General features: G+C 44.7%; 1 protein-coding gene across 1 annotated transcript in view; it reads left to right on the forward strand.

Moving 5' to 3' along the window:
• Positions 1-4176: 4176 nt before the first annotated feature.
• The window catches only part of lypd6 (LY6/PLAUR domain containing 6), a 208618-nt gene continuing 196276 nt past the window's right edge, over positions 4177-16518 (forward strand). The window contains exon 1 of the mRNA XM_080199396.1: positions 4177-4287. The gene's annotated coding sequence lies outside the window, so the exon portion shown is untranslated. The remainder of the gene's footprint in view (positions 4288-16518) is intronic.

Consider the following 16518-nt stretch of genomic DNA (forward strand, 5'->3'; position numbering starts at 1 on the left):
CACTGTGCGACAGTGGTGGAAGGAGTTAATTCATATATACATATATACACATCACAAAGAATTTTGAAACAGGGAAACATGCAGCAATATCATTAATAATTTCAAGATTTTATTGTCTAGAAACTCCATAGAAATCATTGCTAAACTATCTTATGGATGGTGGGTGGAGCAGGCTCAAGGGACCAGATGGCCTATTCCTGCGGGTAGTTCTTATGTTCTTATTTAAATTAAGTGACTGTGTTTTGTGATTAGTTTCTCACTCATTTCAATGAAGACCACTTAATTGCATGGTATGTGACATTGCATTCGACTCCTTGGCCCTAACATTATACAATTAGGCAGAGGTACCACATCAGAACTCGTCCCTCTCTGCTTCGCCAATAACAATGCATGCCTGTTCAACACCACAAAGGCATTTATGGGCCAAACATTCTGCTGTATCTTTCTGAAGGGAGGGCCTGTTTCTCTGGAAGTAAATTAGGATGTGAATTAAAATTTTAAGAGGGGCAAGATAGTCACTCAGCTGCTGTAATCTGGAAGACACTGCTCGAAGGACTGATGGCAGCAACTTCAACAGTAATGGTCAAAAGAGAATTAGATAAACATTTGAAAAGGAAAACAAACACAAGGCTAATGACATTAACTGGATAGCTCTGCCCAGGAACCCTCACAGATGGGCCGAATGGCAGTCTGTGCCCTATCATTCTCGGACTCTTAAGATGCTAATATTGGTGATTCAATGATGGTTGTAGGGATAGGTTTATTCCCAGCAGATCAAGTGAATGATGTGACTATCCTAACACAATTTGTCTTGAGGAAAGGTCAGAGATCTGGAAGTTAACTTTCTTTCTCTTGGTGGAAGCTGCCTTAACTGCTATTGGTTTCTGTTTTTATTGCAAACTTGTTTTGTTTTGGCAGTTAAAGTTATTGGAACAAATATATCTTCTAGCAACCAAACTGGTGTAAGTAATAAGCAGGTCCTTCGATGGACCTGCTCACTGGAGAAAATGTACGTGTGTAGGCATCAGATGAGTTCAGATTCAGACTGAGATTCCAATGCAATAGTTTCTCCTCAGTTAAGTAGGCTGATAACAGTTGCCAAGTTAGGTCTCACGCGAAGAATAAGCCCAGGTTCCGGAGTGCAGCCGGTGAGTGGAATTTTACAGGCATGAGTCAGCACCATCAAAGGTTAAGGAACAGAGAACTTGCATTTCATGTCTTCGTTATGTCCTAAAGCAAGTTAAGCCAATAAATTCCTTTTGAAATGGAGACATTGTTGTGTGGTAGGTAAATAGAGCAGACAATTTGAGCACAATCACAGCAAGATCTTACAAACACCAAGAACAATTATTTTTTAAATTCTTTCACAGGATGTGTGTATCACTGGCTAGTCCAGCATTTATTGCCCATCCTAATTGTCCTTGAAAAGGTGGTGAGCTGCCTTCTTGAACTGCTGCAGTCCATGTGGTGTCAGTACACTCACAGCGCTGTTCAGGAGCGAGTTCCTGGATTTTCATCCAGTGACAATAAAGGAATGATGATATATTTCCAAGTCAGGATGGGGAATGGCTTGGAGGGGAACATCCAAGTGATGGTATTCCCATGCAATGATGTGGGCATGCCGGCGTTGGACTGGGGTAAACACAGTAAAAAGTCTGACAACACCAGGTTTCAGTCCAACCGATTTATTTGATCATAAACTCACAAGCTTTCGGGCAGGACGAAGGGGCTAACCCAAAAGCTAGTGAGTTTACTATCAAATAAATCGGTTGGACTGAAACCTGGTGTTGTCAGACTTTTTACTGTATTCCCATGCAACTGCAGCCCTTGTCCTTCTAGGAGGCAGAAATCCTGCACTTGGAAATTGCAGTTGAAGGAGCCTTAGTGAGTTGCTGCAGTGCAACTTGCAGATGGCATACATTGCTGCCACTGTCTGTCAGTGATGGAGGGATTTTTAAAAATTCATATACAGGATGTGAACATTGCCAGTACCATTTATTACACATTCCTACTTGCCCTTCAGAAGATGGTGGTCTTGAACCACAGCAGGTACACCCACAGTGCTGTTACAGTCGGAAATGCCAGGATTTTTACCCAACAACAATGAAAGAACAGTGATATGTTTCTAAGTCAGGATGGTGAGTGACTTGGAAGGCAACCTCCAAGTGGTGGTGTTCCCAGATATGTGTTGCTCTTGTCCTTCTAGATGGTGGTGGTCATGGGTTTGGAAGTTGCTGCCTCAGGAACCTTGGTGAATTCCTGCAGTGCATCTTATAGATAGTGTACATGGCTGCTGTTACTGGTAGGAGCAATAGAATGTTTGTGGAAGGGGTAGCAATCAATTGGGCTGCTTTGTCCTGGATATTGAGCTTCTTTAGTGTTGTTGGAACTGTACTCATCCAGGCAAGCAGAGAGTATTCCACTGTGCTCCTGACTTGTGTCTTGTCGATGGTGGACAGGATTTGGGGGATCAGGGGAATTATTTGCCGCAGGATTCCTAACCTTTGACCTGCTCTGGTAGCCACAGTATTTACATGGCCAGCCCAGTTCAGTCTCTGGTCAATGGTAACTCCTAGGATGTTGATAATGGGGGATTCAGTGATGGTAATGCTATTAAATGTCAAGGAGTGATGGTTAAATCCTCTCTTGTTGAAGATGGTCATTGTTGGCACATTGGTACTTGCCACTTATTAGCCCAAGCCTGGATATTGTCCAGATCTTGCTGCAAATGGATACTAACTGTTTCAGTATCTGAGGAGTCACAAGTGGTATTGAACATTGTGCAATCATCAGTGAACATCCCACTTCTGCCCATTTGACTGAGGTAAGGTAATTGATGAAGTAGCTGAACACTGTTTGGCCTAAGACGCCATCCTGATGAACAGGATTAGCCAATTACTCTGCTACACCTTCTTCCCTCAGGAAAAAGGTACAAAAGTCTGAGGTCACGTACAAACCGACTCAAGAAGAGCTTCTTCTCTGCTACCATCAGACTTTTGAATGGATCTACGTTATGTTAAGTTGATCTTTCTCTACACCCTAGTTTTGACTGTAACATTACATCCTGCACCCTCTTCTTTCTATCCCCCATGTAATCTATGAACAGTATGCTTTATAGTGCACAAAATCAATATTTTTCACAGTACACCAACACATATGACAATACTAAATCAAATCAAATCAACAAAATTGATTAAGGGATAAGATATTGGACTGTGGCATGGGATTCTCTTCCATGGCAGGCACACCCTTGCTTCGAGCAGCACCTCTCCCTGTACTACACTGTTAGCCTAGATTAAGTAACCCAAGTTGAGGGGCCATGGCCCCATTTCCAACTGACAATTGGTTACATAACTTGAGGGACAGCACATCTTATTGAGCAGACAAGCAAGTGTCCATAAACTATCACAACCAGTGCAGGAGTTTTACCCATTATTCTGGCATCGTTCTGTGCTAAGTCGGTTAGGATTGTATTCATTGGAGTTTAGAAGAGCAAGTGGTGATCTCATAATAATAATTTATATAATTCTAACAGGATTAGAGAGGGTAGGCTCAGAAAGAATGTTCCCAATGGTAGGGGGAGGGGAGGGGTGAGTCCAGAACTAGGTGGTCATAATTTGAGGACTGAGGACTGAGGTGAGGAGAAATTTCTTCACCCAGAGGGTGGTGAATGTGTGGAATTCACTCCCACAGAATGTAATTGAGGCCAAAACATTGTGTGATTTCAAGAAGAAATTAGATATAGCTCTTCGGGCTAAAGGAATCAAGGGATATTGATGGGAAGGAAGGTGGGAGCAGGATAATGAATTTGATGATCAGCCAGAATCATAATGAAGGGTGGAGCAGGCTCGAAGGGCCGAATGGCCTACTCTTGCTTCTCTTTTCTATGTTGCTTGGCAGCCAATCCCAATCCTGCAGTAAGGAGTGATATTGGTCCTCCTGTACTGAAGAGATGCAGCCGATGTCTGAAGCAGAACTATTCAGTGCAATAGTTGGGGCAATATAGCATACAGATTGAAAGTGATCTTATTTGCAAGTCTGCAGGATGAAGTTGAAAGCTGACAATGATATTCCCCTGTCACACTTTCCTCCGGATTGAACTGATGTAATGCCTGGTTAACCCCGCCCCGAAGGGGTGGAGAGATCAGATACCTGATCTGTTTTGGAGTCCTTAGAACAGGGAGCCCATTCACTGCTGTCTTTGCAGCCTTCGCAGTGGGCTTTGGAACCACTGTTTGGATAACACCGGCTAAAATTTGCCGCAGAAGCGGACTACTCACCCGGCAGGTAAAAGAAAATCTTTCTTTTCCTAAAATAAAGTTCTGTGTACATTGCTGCCCACTCTATCTGTTCACTTATGCCATCCCATGGTCTAGTGCTGAACTGCTCTTGATCGCCGGAGTTACTTTTCTACGGGATTTGTAATTGAGTAACGTTCAATGAAATGATTCATACGGAAGCAACAGCTGCAATGTAAACCTGGGCTGCGTGAGCAGCTACTCTTCCCAGGGGTTGGAATTAAAGCAGGAATGGGATGCAATGGATCAGGGATTGAGTTCTGAGCGACCCAAAAGGGCTGAAAGAGCCCTTCAGCCCCGGGGCTGGGGGTACTAGACACGGTGGGGGGGCAGGGACCGAAAATTCGTCTCCCTGGAAGGAGCTTCTCTGCAGAAACTTTAATCTCTTGAGTCGATGAGAGGCGGCACAGTGATTAGCATTGCTGCCCCTCAGCACCAGGGACCCAGGTTCAATTCCTGGCTTGGGTCACCGTCTGTGTGGAAACTGCACGTTCTCCCCGTGTCTGCATGGGTTTTGTCCGGGTGCTCCGGTTTCCTCCACAGTCTGAAAGACGTGCTGGTTGGGTGCATTGGCCATGCTAAATTCTGCCTCAGTGTCCCCAAACAGGCAGTGGAGTGTGGCAACCCGAGGATTTTCAAGTAACTTAATTGCTGTGTTAACGTAAGCCTACTTGTGGCACTAATAAATAAATTTAAAATCGGGGGAAAAAATAATTCAACTGAATTACAAATAATTGGGTTACTTGCGCAGGTTATGTGTAAACGTGTAGATGCAGGGGTTTTGAGATGCGTATATAACGATTAGTAAATCTTGTAGAAGCAATACCCCAATACTTGTGTATTTAATTGAATACTGGAAATGTACCTATATACCCAATATATATGTTTATACTAAGTTTGTGAGGATAATGCAGCTCTCAGGCTGATAGCATTGGCATTTATGTAGCACCTGATCACCTCTGACTGAATGGTGTTGAGAGAATATATTGAAATGCATCTTTTGTTGTTGACTTCAACATTGGGCTCCTTGATGCCATATCCCGTAAAATGCTGCTTTGATGTCATTCACTCTCACCTCACTTCCTGAGTTTAGATCTTTTGTCCAGGTTTGAACCAAAGCTGTAATGAGGTCAGAAGTGGAGTGGCTCTGTTGGAACTTAAACTGAGTGCTAGGATGCAGACTGTCGCTGAGTAGGTGCCACTTGACGACTCCTTCCATCACTTTGCTGATCGGTAATTAGTTGGGTTGGATTTGTCCTGCTTTTTGTGGATGGCATTCACAAAATTGATGAGAGGGGTGTGGAGGGATATGGTCCGGGTGCAGGTCAGTGGGACTAGGCAAAAAATGGTTTGGCACAGACAAGAAGGGCCAAAAGGCCTGTTTCTGAGCTGTAATTTTCTATTGTTCTATCCCTTGGCAATTTTCCGCATTATCAAGTGGACGCCAATGTTGTAACAGTACTGGAATAGTTTGGCTAGTGGTATGGTTAGTTTTGGAATACAAGTCTTCACTACTATTGCAGGAATGTTGTCAGGGCTTTTGGCCTTTGTTGTATTCAATGCCATCAGCCGATTCTTGATATCACATGGAGTGAATTGAATTGACTGCTTTCTGTGCTGTGGGAAACTTCAGGAGGAGGCTGAGGTGGATCATTTGAGATGGTTGCAGATGCTTCAGCCTTGCCTTTTGCCTGGTTGTGCTTACCTGCCACTCCCTACAACCATCATTGAGGATGGGGATATTTATGGAGACTTCTCAATTGTGGTAAATTGTACATTACCAAGTCATGACTGGACGTGGAAGGACTGCAGAGCTCAGATCAGATCTTTGATTGTGGGGCCACTTAGCTCTGTTTATTGTATTCTGCTTCTGCTGTTTGGCATGCAAATAGTCCAGGTTGACACACCATTTTTAGGTATGCTTGGTTTTGCTCCTGGCATGCTTTCCTGCACTCTTCAGTGAACCAGGGTTGATGGTAGAGTGGGGGAGTATGTTGGAGGAGTGTCTTGATAGAGGTGCGCAAAATTGAAAGGGGAAGTGATATAGTGGACCGGATTAAATTGTTTTCCCTTGGTGGAGAATTCTAGAAGCAGGAGATATAGATTCAAGATAAGTGGCAGCAGGTGTAGATGGAATATAGAGAAGAACTTTTTTATGCAGTGGGTAGTGGGCATCTGGAATTCACTGCCTGAGTTGGTGGTGGAGACGGAGACCCTGAACTCTTTTAAAAAGTACCTTAAACGCCGTAAGTTACAGGACTATGGACTGGGTGCAGGAAGGTGGGGTTAGAAAGGGCACCTGGATGTCCTCAGGCTGGCATGGGCAAAATGGGACAAATGGCCCCCTTCTGTGCTATAACTTTTCTATGGTTCTTATAAGGTTATAAATTGTGGTTGCACATGATTCTGTTGCAGCCGATGGCCCACCACATCTCACGGATGCCTAGTCTTGAGTTGCTGGATTTGTTTGAAACCTATCCCCTTTAACATGGTGGTAGTGCCACACAACACATCCTCAAGGTGAAGGTGGGACTTTGTCTCCACAAGGGTATGCGGTGGTCACTCCTATCAGATGTGTCAGGAAGATTGATGAGAACAATGTCAGATAGGCTTTCCCCCTCTTGATTCACTCAAAACCTGCTGCAGACCCTGTTCAGCAGCAGCTATGCCCTTTAGGACTTGGCCAGCTCAGTCAATGGTGATACCAGATTTACCAGGATGTTGCCTGGTATAGAGGGCGTTAGCTGTGAGGCGAGGTTGGAGAAATCTGATTTGTTCTCATTGGAATGACACAGGTTGAAGGGTGACCTGATAGAAGTCTACAAGATTGAGGGGCATGGATAAAGTGGATAGTCAGAAGCTTTTTCCCAGGGTGCAAGGATCAATTACTAGGGAGCATAGGTTTAAGGTGCGAGGGGCAAGGTTTAAAGGAGGTGTATGAGGCAAGTTTTTTTACACAGAGAGTGGTGGGTGCCTGGAACTTGCTGCTGGGGGAGGTAGTGGAAGTGGACACGATGGTGACTTTTAAGGGGTGTTTTGACAAATACATGGATAGGATGGGAATGGAGGGACATGGTCCCTGGAAGGGTGGGGGTTTTAGTTAAGTTGGGGCAGCATGGTCGATGCAGGCTTGGAGAGCAGAAGGGCCTGTTCCTGTGCTGTAATTATCTTTGTTCTTTGTACTGAGCTACTCTTGGTGATGGTCTTTGAAGTCCCTCTCACCCAGAGTACATTCTGTATCCTTGCTACCCTCAGTGCTTCTGTTGAGAACTTCCAGACCACTCCGTTTTAACTTTGTACTGGTGTGATACCATCTCTGCTGGGTCTGCCCTGTCAGTGGGACAGGATCTACCCAGGAATGGTGATGGTGATGTCTGTGACATTATCTGTAAAGTATGGTCCCACACATATAACTACATCAGGCTGTTGCTTGACTAGTCTGTGGAACCACGTTCCAAGTTTTGGCAAGTGCCCTGGAAATTAATAAGGAGGATGTTGCAGGTTCAATAAGGCTGGGTGTGTTATTTTAGTTTCTGGTTCCTACGTTGATGCCCGGTGGTCCATCCAGCATTATTCCTGTTTGACTTTGCAGCAATTTGATACAACTGAGTGGCTTAAGAGGATGTTATTGAAACTTACAGGATACTGTGAGGCCTGGATAGAGTGGATGTGGAGAGGATGTTTCCACTAGTAGGAAAAACTAGAACCAGAAGGCACAACCTCAGGCTACAGGGACAATCCTTTAAAACAGAGATGAGGAGGAACTTCTTCAGCCAGAGAGTGGTGAATCTGTGGAACCCTTTGCCACAGTAAGTTGTGGAGGTCAGGTCATTAAGTGTCTTTAAGACAGAGATAGGTTCTTGATTAAGAAGGGGAGCATGGGTTATGGGGAAAAGATAGGAGAATAAAGATGAGAAAAATATCAGCCATGATTGAATGGCGGAGCAGACTCAATGGGCCGAATGGCCTAATTCTGCCCCATGTCTTATAGTCTTATGGCTTACTAGCCAATTTCAGAGGGCATTTAAGAGTCAACCCTTGTTCTCTGGCTGTACATATTGGAAATTTTAACTACATAACTCAGGATTTTCTAAATGTTGGGCAAGTTTGGACATGTAGGGTGGGATTTCACAGAATCTCTACAGTGCAGAAGAAAGCCATTCGACCCATTGAGTCTGCACCAACAACAATCCCATCTAGGCCCTATCCCATAACCCCACATATTTACCTAGCTAATCCCTCTAACCTACACATCCGGGGATACTAAGGGGCAAGTTAGCAAAGCCAATCCCCAACCTGCACTTCTTTGGACCGTGGGAGGAAATGGGAGCACCAGAGGAAACCTACACGGACATGGGGAGAATGTGCAAACTCCACACAAGCAGTGACCCAAGCTGGGAATCGAACCCGGATCCCTGGTGCCGTGAGACAGCAGTGCTAACCACTGTGCTACAGTGCCGCCCTAACCTGGAAATTCCTGCCTGAGGTCAGTGGAGATTTCCATTGTCGAACCCTCGCCCGCTCCGATTCCGTGAGGTGCTAGAGTTCCAGCCCTAGAGTTCTCCCCTCAGAGTTGACAAACAATTCTTCTGTTGGAGCAAGCCTGAAACCACCCACCCCTCAGGAACTTTCTAATTTCTGTACGGCATAGTTTCACACGGGGCCGTGGGCATATAATTATCAAAGCAATATTTAAATGCAAAATTATTCTGTCATCCTGTTGGAAAAAAATAGTTGCTTCCTGACAGTTTAAAAATAGATATTTTGACACAATTTAAGCCAGAATAGATCTCAGAGAGAGCAGTATTACTATTAGCAGAAATGTTCCATGTAAATCTGGTCATTTTGGAAAGAAAATCTTCAAATTCATTGAATACTAAAGGATCTCGGCCTTAAAAGTAAAATCAAATTGCCCTTGAAACGAGAGAGATAAAAGATGCAAATGGTATGATGAGTCTTACCATATACTAATGCCCCAGTTAAATCATTGCATCCAATTAATAAGTGTACGAATAGTTATTAGTTCCATACAGAATCATAAAATGGAGAGATAAGGTGACAGTGGATTATTTTCCATAAATTACCATCTCCTGAGTGGTGCCTGCATAACTGATGAGTGCGGCAGTCACGACTGATTTATTTGATGTGGTTCTCGCCGATGTGATGAATTTATTCTGCACGCAGATTAGATTTTTGTTTTTGTTTCTGGCTGGTATTAATTATTCATGCATTCAGAAAGCAGAGTGGGCACTTTGGACAATTTCAGAATTCTGATTCCGTCGTGCTGAAGGAGTATGAGTGTAAAGTCAGGATACTGTGTGATTTGTGATGGTGTTCCTATGGAATGGTTGCTTTTGATTCTTTTGATGGTAGAGGCTGTGGGAATGGGAGGTGCTCCCAAAGCTGCCTAGGCAAGTTGCTGCAGTATATCCTGCAGAATGTACATACAGCACTGGCGGTGCTGGAGGCACATATTGAATCCAGCAGCAAGAAGCCAGTGAACTGAACTGCTTTGTCTGGATGGTGTTGCATTTCATGATGGTTGTTGCTATGATTCTCATTTATAGAATCACAGAATCCATACAGTGCAGAAGGAGATCATTTGGCCTACTGAGCCCGCACCAACAACTATCAGCCCTGCACCAACTACAACTATCCCACTCTGGCCTATTCCTGTAACCCTGCATATTTACCCTGTTAGTCCCTCTGATACTAAGGGGCAATTTTGCATGACTAGTCAATCTAACACACCTTTGTGTGTTTGGAGTGTGGGAGAAAAATGGAGCACCCAGAGGAAACCCATGCAGACATGGGAAGAAGGTGCAGACTCCACACAGACAGTGACCTGAGCTGGGAATCAAACCCGGGTCCCTGGACCAGCGAGACAGCAGTGTTTAGCCAAGTGGCGAGTAGTAAAGCGCTCTTGGGCCTGGGACCTGTAGATGATAGAAATGGCCTGGGTTTCCAGGAGGGACTTTCTCCTGGCTGAGTAGCCAGACTCTGCCCTGTTCTCAAGACTGTGGCTGGTCCAGACAAGCTTTTGGTCAGTGGTGGCCTCTCCCACTGAGGTGGTAGTGTGCTCAGCAATGGTGGCATTGTGAGTTGTGGGAGGTTGTTCAACTTTTCTCTTATTGCAGCTAGTCATTGCTGAACATTTAAATAGCACAAGTATTACTCACCATTTGTCACCACTAGTCTGAATGTTATCCAATGCCAGTGTTATAAATACTAAGTATTTTCTTCAGTACATTTGTGCTAGCTACTCCTGTCTGAGTCTATCATATGTAGGATAGGCCGACACTACCCAATATCTAACTCTTCAACTGCATCATCCATGTCAACAGTTGTAGCCCCTTATGAATTGGATATTCATACCTTTTGAGGAGTGACTGGAGTGTGTCTCCAGTCTTTTGGAAGAGAATATTTGGTAAAATAAGGTGAGACAAAATCATTCAGCTGCTTTGTTTCATAGCAAGCAACTGTGGCCGGATGCTATACCTGGCCCGTGGCTGGAATTCTCCAGTCCTGTTCCAGTGAATAGAGATTTCGCTGAGTGCCAATTCTCCATTCTCGTTGGCAGTGGTGGCGGGGCGTGAATGGCCAGAGAATTCCGGACTTATGTCTGTGTGTTTACTATTGGGTTTACCTAATTTAATCAGTGCAACTTCTCTGCAGTAAGGTAAAATACTGGCCATGTTGCATCTTACCGCAGCTGTGGGTCATCTTGTGTGACTGAAGCAAAATCGCAATCCGTATCTTCCAGTATGGTTAAATCCTGACTTTTCAGCTTTTTGTTTAGAAATCCGAGTACATCCCTGTTCGTATTTCACAGTCTGAGAGGAGGGTAGGCACCAGCCAACTCCGAGCAAACGCCCGAGAGCAGGGTCATCACAACAGATTGGGGTGTGAGAGACTTACTAATTATCCAAAACAGGCAAATTAATTGCTTTTTGTTTGTAGGCTTTATTTGCATTTTAAACACCATCCTTCTGTGTTTTTTAAAAAAACTTAGACGAGTTAGATAACTTAGGCGGCATGGTGGCACAGTGGTCGGCACTGCTACCTCACAGTGTCAGGGACGCGGGTTCAATTCCAGCCTTGGGTCACTGTCTGTGTGGAGTTTGCACATTCTCCCTGTGTGGGTTTCCTCCAGGTGCTCCAGTTTCTTCCCACACTCCAAAGATGCGCAGGTCAGGTTGATTGGTTGATATAGCGCGCAAGAAACAATACTACTTTTCACTGTATACTAATGCATGTGACAAATATAAATCAAATCAAAATCAAAAAAAATAACCAGGCGGCCCCAGCAGTGTGCGTCCCACTTGGACTAACATTACGATCAGGTAAATGAGTCAGCACCAAGTTGACTTGCTGCCTGCCTCAACAACAATGTAAAGTGCAACCCCCATTCCTCAAAATGGACCATAACTAGTGATTAATCATCTGTACAGCTCCGTCTTTCTCAACCTCTCCCCTTGTGCTTGCAGAGACAGGTGCAGTGTTGAGGCAGGATTTCATTGTTAATACAATAAGTGATGGCTCCTGAATTAGTTCTTAGCAGAGATTAAACATAGATCCTGCAAGATATGCCCTCCGGTGTCCACCTATATACCAGGCAATAAGCACTGGAATGCAAATCTCTGCATCAGTTGGGAAAGATTAACACTGGTCTCAGCTTTTCAATATGACTCTTCTACAATTAAGAGTCTGTTTCTTTGCCCTTAGTCTGATTAAATCAGATCTGATTTGAGTGCACAAGCACTGCACAGCGTAGTTTGCAATGATTCCACCTATTTTCTGTATAAAAGTGTAGAGCCTAACAATAACTTGTACTAATACAGTGTTTTATATGCTGAATATTTATGATCAAGGGAAACAAATGGATGCTGAGCAGGATCAAGCAAAGTGGGTGGGAGAAGTGGAGAGAAACCTGTTTTTGAGCACTAGTACAGTATGCTTGTCATCCTGCGAATTTTAGTGCCTTAACAGCAATGTTTATATCCACCACAGAAGCAGAAATGTTTCAAAGTTCTTTATGGCAAAGAGGTGGGCGGCATGGTGACATAGTAATTAGCACTGCTGCCTCACAGCAGCATGGAGCTGGGTTCAAATCCCAGCTTGGCTCACTGTCAGTGCGGAGTTTGCACATTCTCCCTGTGTCTGTGTGAGTTCCCTCTGGGTAGTCTGGTTTCATCCCACAGTCTGAAAGACGTGCCAGTTGGTTGCATTAGCCATGCTAAATTCTTCCTCAGTGTACCCGAACAGGCACCAGAGTGTGGGATTTTCACAATAACTTCATTGCAGTTGTGACACTAATAAATGGAAAAAAAGTTAAAAGACATACAGAATTATGTTGTGCGAAGTTGTCTGATTGTGGAGTAACTGCACTGTGTGATGTGGTCAACAACATGTTGATCTCAGCCAAGGGAGAAATGTGGGCTCCACAATTGGATGCCAAATATATAGAGAAATGAGTTTGTGTGTGACAGGAGAATGGCCTGCCAATTTGCACAGTCCAAAATGTTTTGCAGATATTATTGGTATCACATTTTTAAATTTTGAGACTAACTTGTTAAAAGGGCTTTAATGTTCAGTGCATATGCTTTCCTCGCCAACTGACTCCTACCTCCAATGTGTGAGCCAATACCCTCACCGCCAACAAAATCTCTTGGAACAAAGAAAAGTACAATACAGGAAGAGGCCCTTCCACCCTCCAAGCTTGCGCCGATCATGATGCCTGCCTAAACTGAAACCGTATGCAATTACGGAGTCCGTATCCTTGTTGCCCTTAAATGCCGTTATCGTACGTGCTGTCACCACCTCCCCGGGCACTGCGTTCCTGATATTCACCACCTTCTGCATAAAAAAACTTGCATCGCACATCTTCCTCTAAACTTTTCCCCAGGCACCTTAAACCTGTGCCCCCTAGTAATTGACTTTTCCACCCTTGGACAAAGCTTCTGACAATCCACTCTGTCCATGACCCTCATAATCTTGTAAATCTCTATCAGGTCACCCCTCAACCCCTGTCATTCCAGTGAGAACAAACCAATTAATTTGATTGTCAATCTCCTCCTGCCACTCAGAGCTTTATCTATTGCTAAACCCCCATCCAATGTTAGGAAAACACAGATAGTTTTAAGGGATTTATTTTTGTATTGGTAAACATTAGAAATAAGGTATAGTTTTAACTGGGTTTAATTTAATGTTTCTGTGCCTGGAAGGGTAAAACCAATAATTAGATTCATGCTGGACAAAGGTGTTTGTATGTGTGGGGGTTGGTTGAGTTCCAACTGTGATTCTCTTGTGCTTAGAGAGGGTTATGGTAAGAAGAATAAATAGGACCAGCAGGAGTTGCTTAGCAACTAGAGGTCCTTGTGAAGGTAAGAAGGTTTTTAAGTTTTAGTTTTAGCTGAATTTGTTGGCAATTGGAGGCAGGACCTCAGGAAGTGAATATCTCACAACTCTGCCAGAAGAAAGACTGGACAGGACAAAGGAAGCCTGCCTCTTTGCAGCACTCAAAATATGTTATAGTCCAGATAACCAGGGAATTGGGACAGAAAGAATGTTTAAGGCAACTGAAGTTCAGAGAACAGAGCCCAAGTTATTATTCAGAAGAATTCAGGGAAGAATAAACAAAGACTTCTGGTCTGGAAGGACATGGTGGCGTAAAAGTTTAAGGCAGCCATTACTTTCACAGCCACCAGGAGTGGGTGCCCCTCTGTGCCCTGAGGTGCCAGATCCTGCAACAAATGACACAGGTGTCATGCTGTCTCTTTTCGGAGCGGCGCCATCAGCGGCACACTATGTTTGATAGTTGCTCAAAAAAACTGCCGGGGTCTCCATTCTCTCTTTCTTTTGCCCTCCACTGCCCCCTTTGGGGCAAATGGCGGCCATGTCCTGCCTCTGGCAGCTGTCTTCCACTAATCCCGTGAGTGATAAGGCCCAGGCCTCCTCTGTCTGCAAATCATCCTCTTGCTCCTCTGTTAAAGAACTCTGTTCACCCCCCGCTCAGTAGCACATTCCTCATACCCCCCCCATAGACCTCCAGCAACACATGTTCCCCATAACCTGCCCACAATCCCTCAGCAACTCACATCCCCTATCACATCCCCCCCAGACACACAGCGACACACATTCCTCATAACCCTACCCCCCATAGACTCCCAGCAACACACATTGCTCATAACCTTCCCACAGGCCCCCCAGCAACACACATTCCCCATATCCGCCCACAGGCTCCCAGCAACACACACTCCCCATACCTGCCTACAGAACCGCAGCTACACACACACCCCATGCCTCCCCCACAGACCCCCCAGCAACACACACTCTCCTTAACCCCCACAGACCCCCAGCAACACACACTTCCCATAATCTCCCACAGGCTCCCCAGCTACACACACACCCATACCTCTCCCACAGACCCTCCAGCAACACATACTCTTCATACCCACCCCATGGATCTCCTAGCAACATACACTCCCCATACCTCCCGCACCGACCCCCAGCAATACACACTCCCCATACACCCCCTGTGCCCCCCAGCAAGCTCTTGGAATTGTACCATCAATCTTCTGCCCTCGGGATTTAGATTCCACCTTCCAGTTGTCACACGCAGTTTCTGATGTTTGCCTTTTTCAATACAGGTGAAAGAATGTTGTGTCTTTCTAAGTTAGAAAGCCTGTGTAACTACATGTTTTCACATGCTGTTGATTTACAAACTGAGCACGTCATATAAGCTGTCAGCTTTTCATTCTAAAAATGTCAGTGATGTTGGCAGATATGGGGTGTGGGTATTGTTGTAAAATGTAAAACTATTTATTATTCAATAATATATTTTAATGGCATGCAAACAATATGTGCAGCAACAGATGGAACTTGTGCATTGGCCCAGAAATGTCCTGAAGCACCACAGGCACCCTGTGGATTGCAGGCATTTCCTGGCCTTTTTAGGAGCTGATCCCAATTCCCAAATTCTTCATCCAGATGGCAGCAGCCCTTTAATCTCACCATTTGCACATTTTTGTTCATATATTTGCTGCCATCAGCAACATAGAGTCATAGAGGTTTACAGCATGGAAACAGACCCTACAACCCAACTGTCCATACCACCCTTTTTTGTAAACCACTAAGCTAGTCCCAATTGCCCGCATTTGGCCCATGTCCCTCTATAGCTATCTTACCCATAAAACTGTCCAAATGCTTTTTAAAAGATAAAATTTTACCTGCCTCTCTGGCAGCTCGTTCCAGGCACTCATCACCCTCTCTGAACCCTTTTGTATCTGTCTCCTCTCACCGTAAACCTATCTTGTATGTCAATAGCACTTTTAAGGCAGCATGTCCTGAGGCACTGCACAAATGAGTTATCAAGCAAAATTTAGTATCATATTTACATGTAGCAAGGGGCATCTCTGAGGTCCAGTTTTGATTGTAGCTGTTACCATCGGAGGGATAAATTATTCTTGCTATTATTCTTTGATAATATAGTAGTAAGTATAAAGATGCGGTGAGCCTTTTGACAGTACATCTTTCTCCCAAATTTATTCCTCCCCCCCTCTCTACCCGATTTTTTTCTCCCCCTCTCCTTGACGCGGAGATGTTGACGTTGGATTGGGGTGGACACAATAAGAAGTCTCACAGCACCAGGTTAAAGTCCAACAGGTTTATGCGGAATCACCAGCTTTTGGAGTGCTGCTCCTTCATCAGGCGAGTCAGGATGGGTGTCAGGATGGTTGAGTGGTCTAAGACGCCAGGAGTGAAGTCCTTCCGTCATAAGCCGGGTGTTCTGGTTTCCAACTGGAGGCGTGGGTTCGAATCCCACTTCTGACACAAATAAAGTTGTTAGACTTTAGCCTGGTGGTGAGACTTCTTACTGTGCCCACCGTCCCCCCTCCTCTCCATCCTCCCCACTTCCCCTCTCTTCTCCTCCCATCCCTTTCCCCCATCCTCATTGTATCCACTCTATGCTCTGACTGTGTGCAGCTGCAAAACCTGTCTGCTTTTACAGAAGGCTGGTGACTTGCATCCAAGTTGCAACTGCTGCATCAGGCTTCATGTTCCAGTAATTAACAGCTATTCAAGCAGCCACTTTCAATTGATTGACAGATAACTGACACTGTCAGTCAGTGTCTATAAAACTAGACTTTCAAAGGGAGGCAGTGGTATAGCAGTATTGCCACTGGACTGGTAATCCAGAGACCCAGCATTATGTTCTGGG

Source organism: Carcharhinus amblyrhynchos, chromosome 11, assembly GCF_965287045.1.
Source record: "Carcharhinus amblyrhynchos chromosome 11, sCarAmb.v2.hapA, whole genome shotgun sequence".
Classification (NCBI taxonomy): Eukaryota; Metazoa; Chordata; class Chondrichthyes; order Carcharhiniformes; family Carcharhinidae; genus Carcharhinus; species Carcharhinus amblyrhynchos.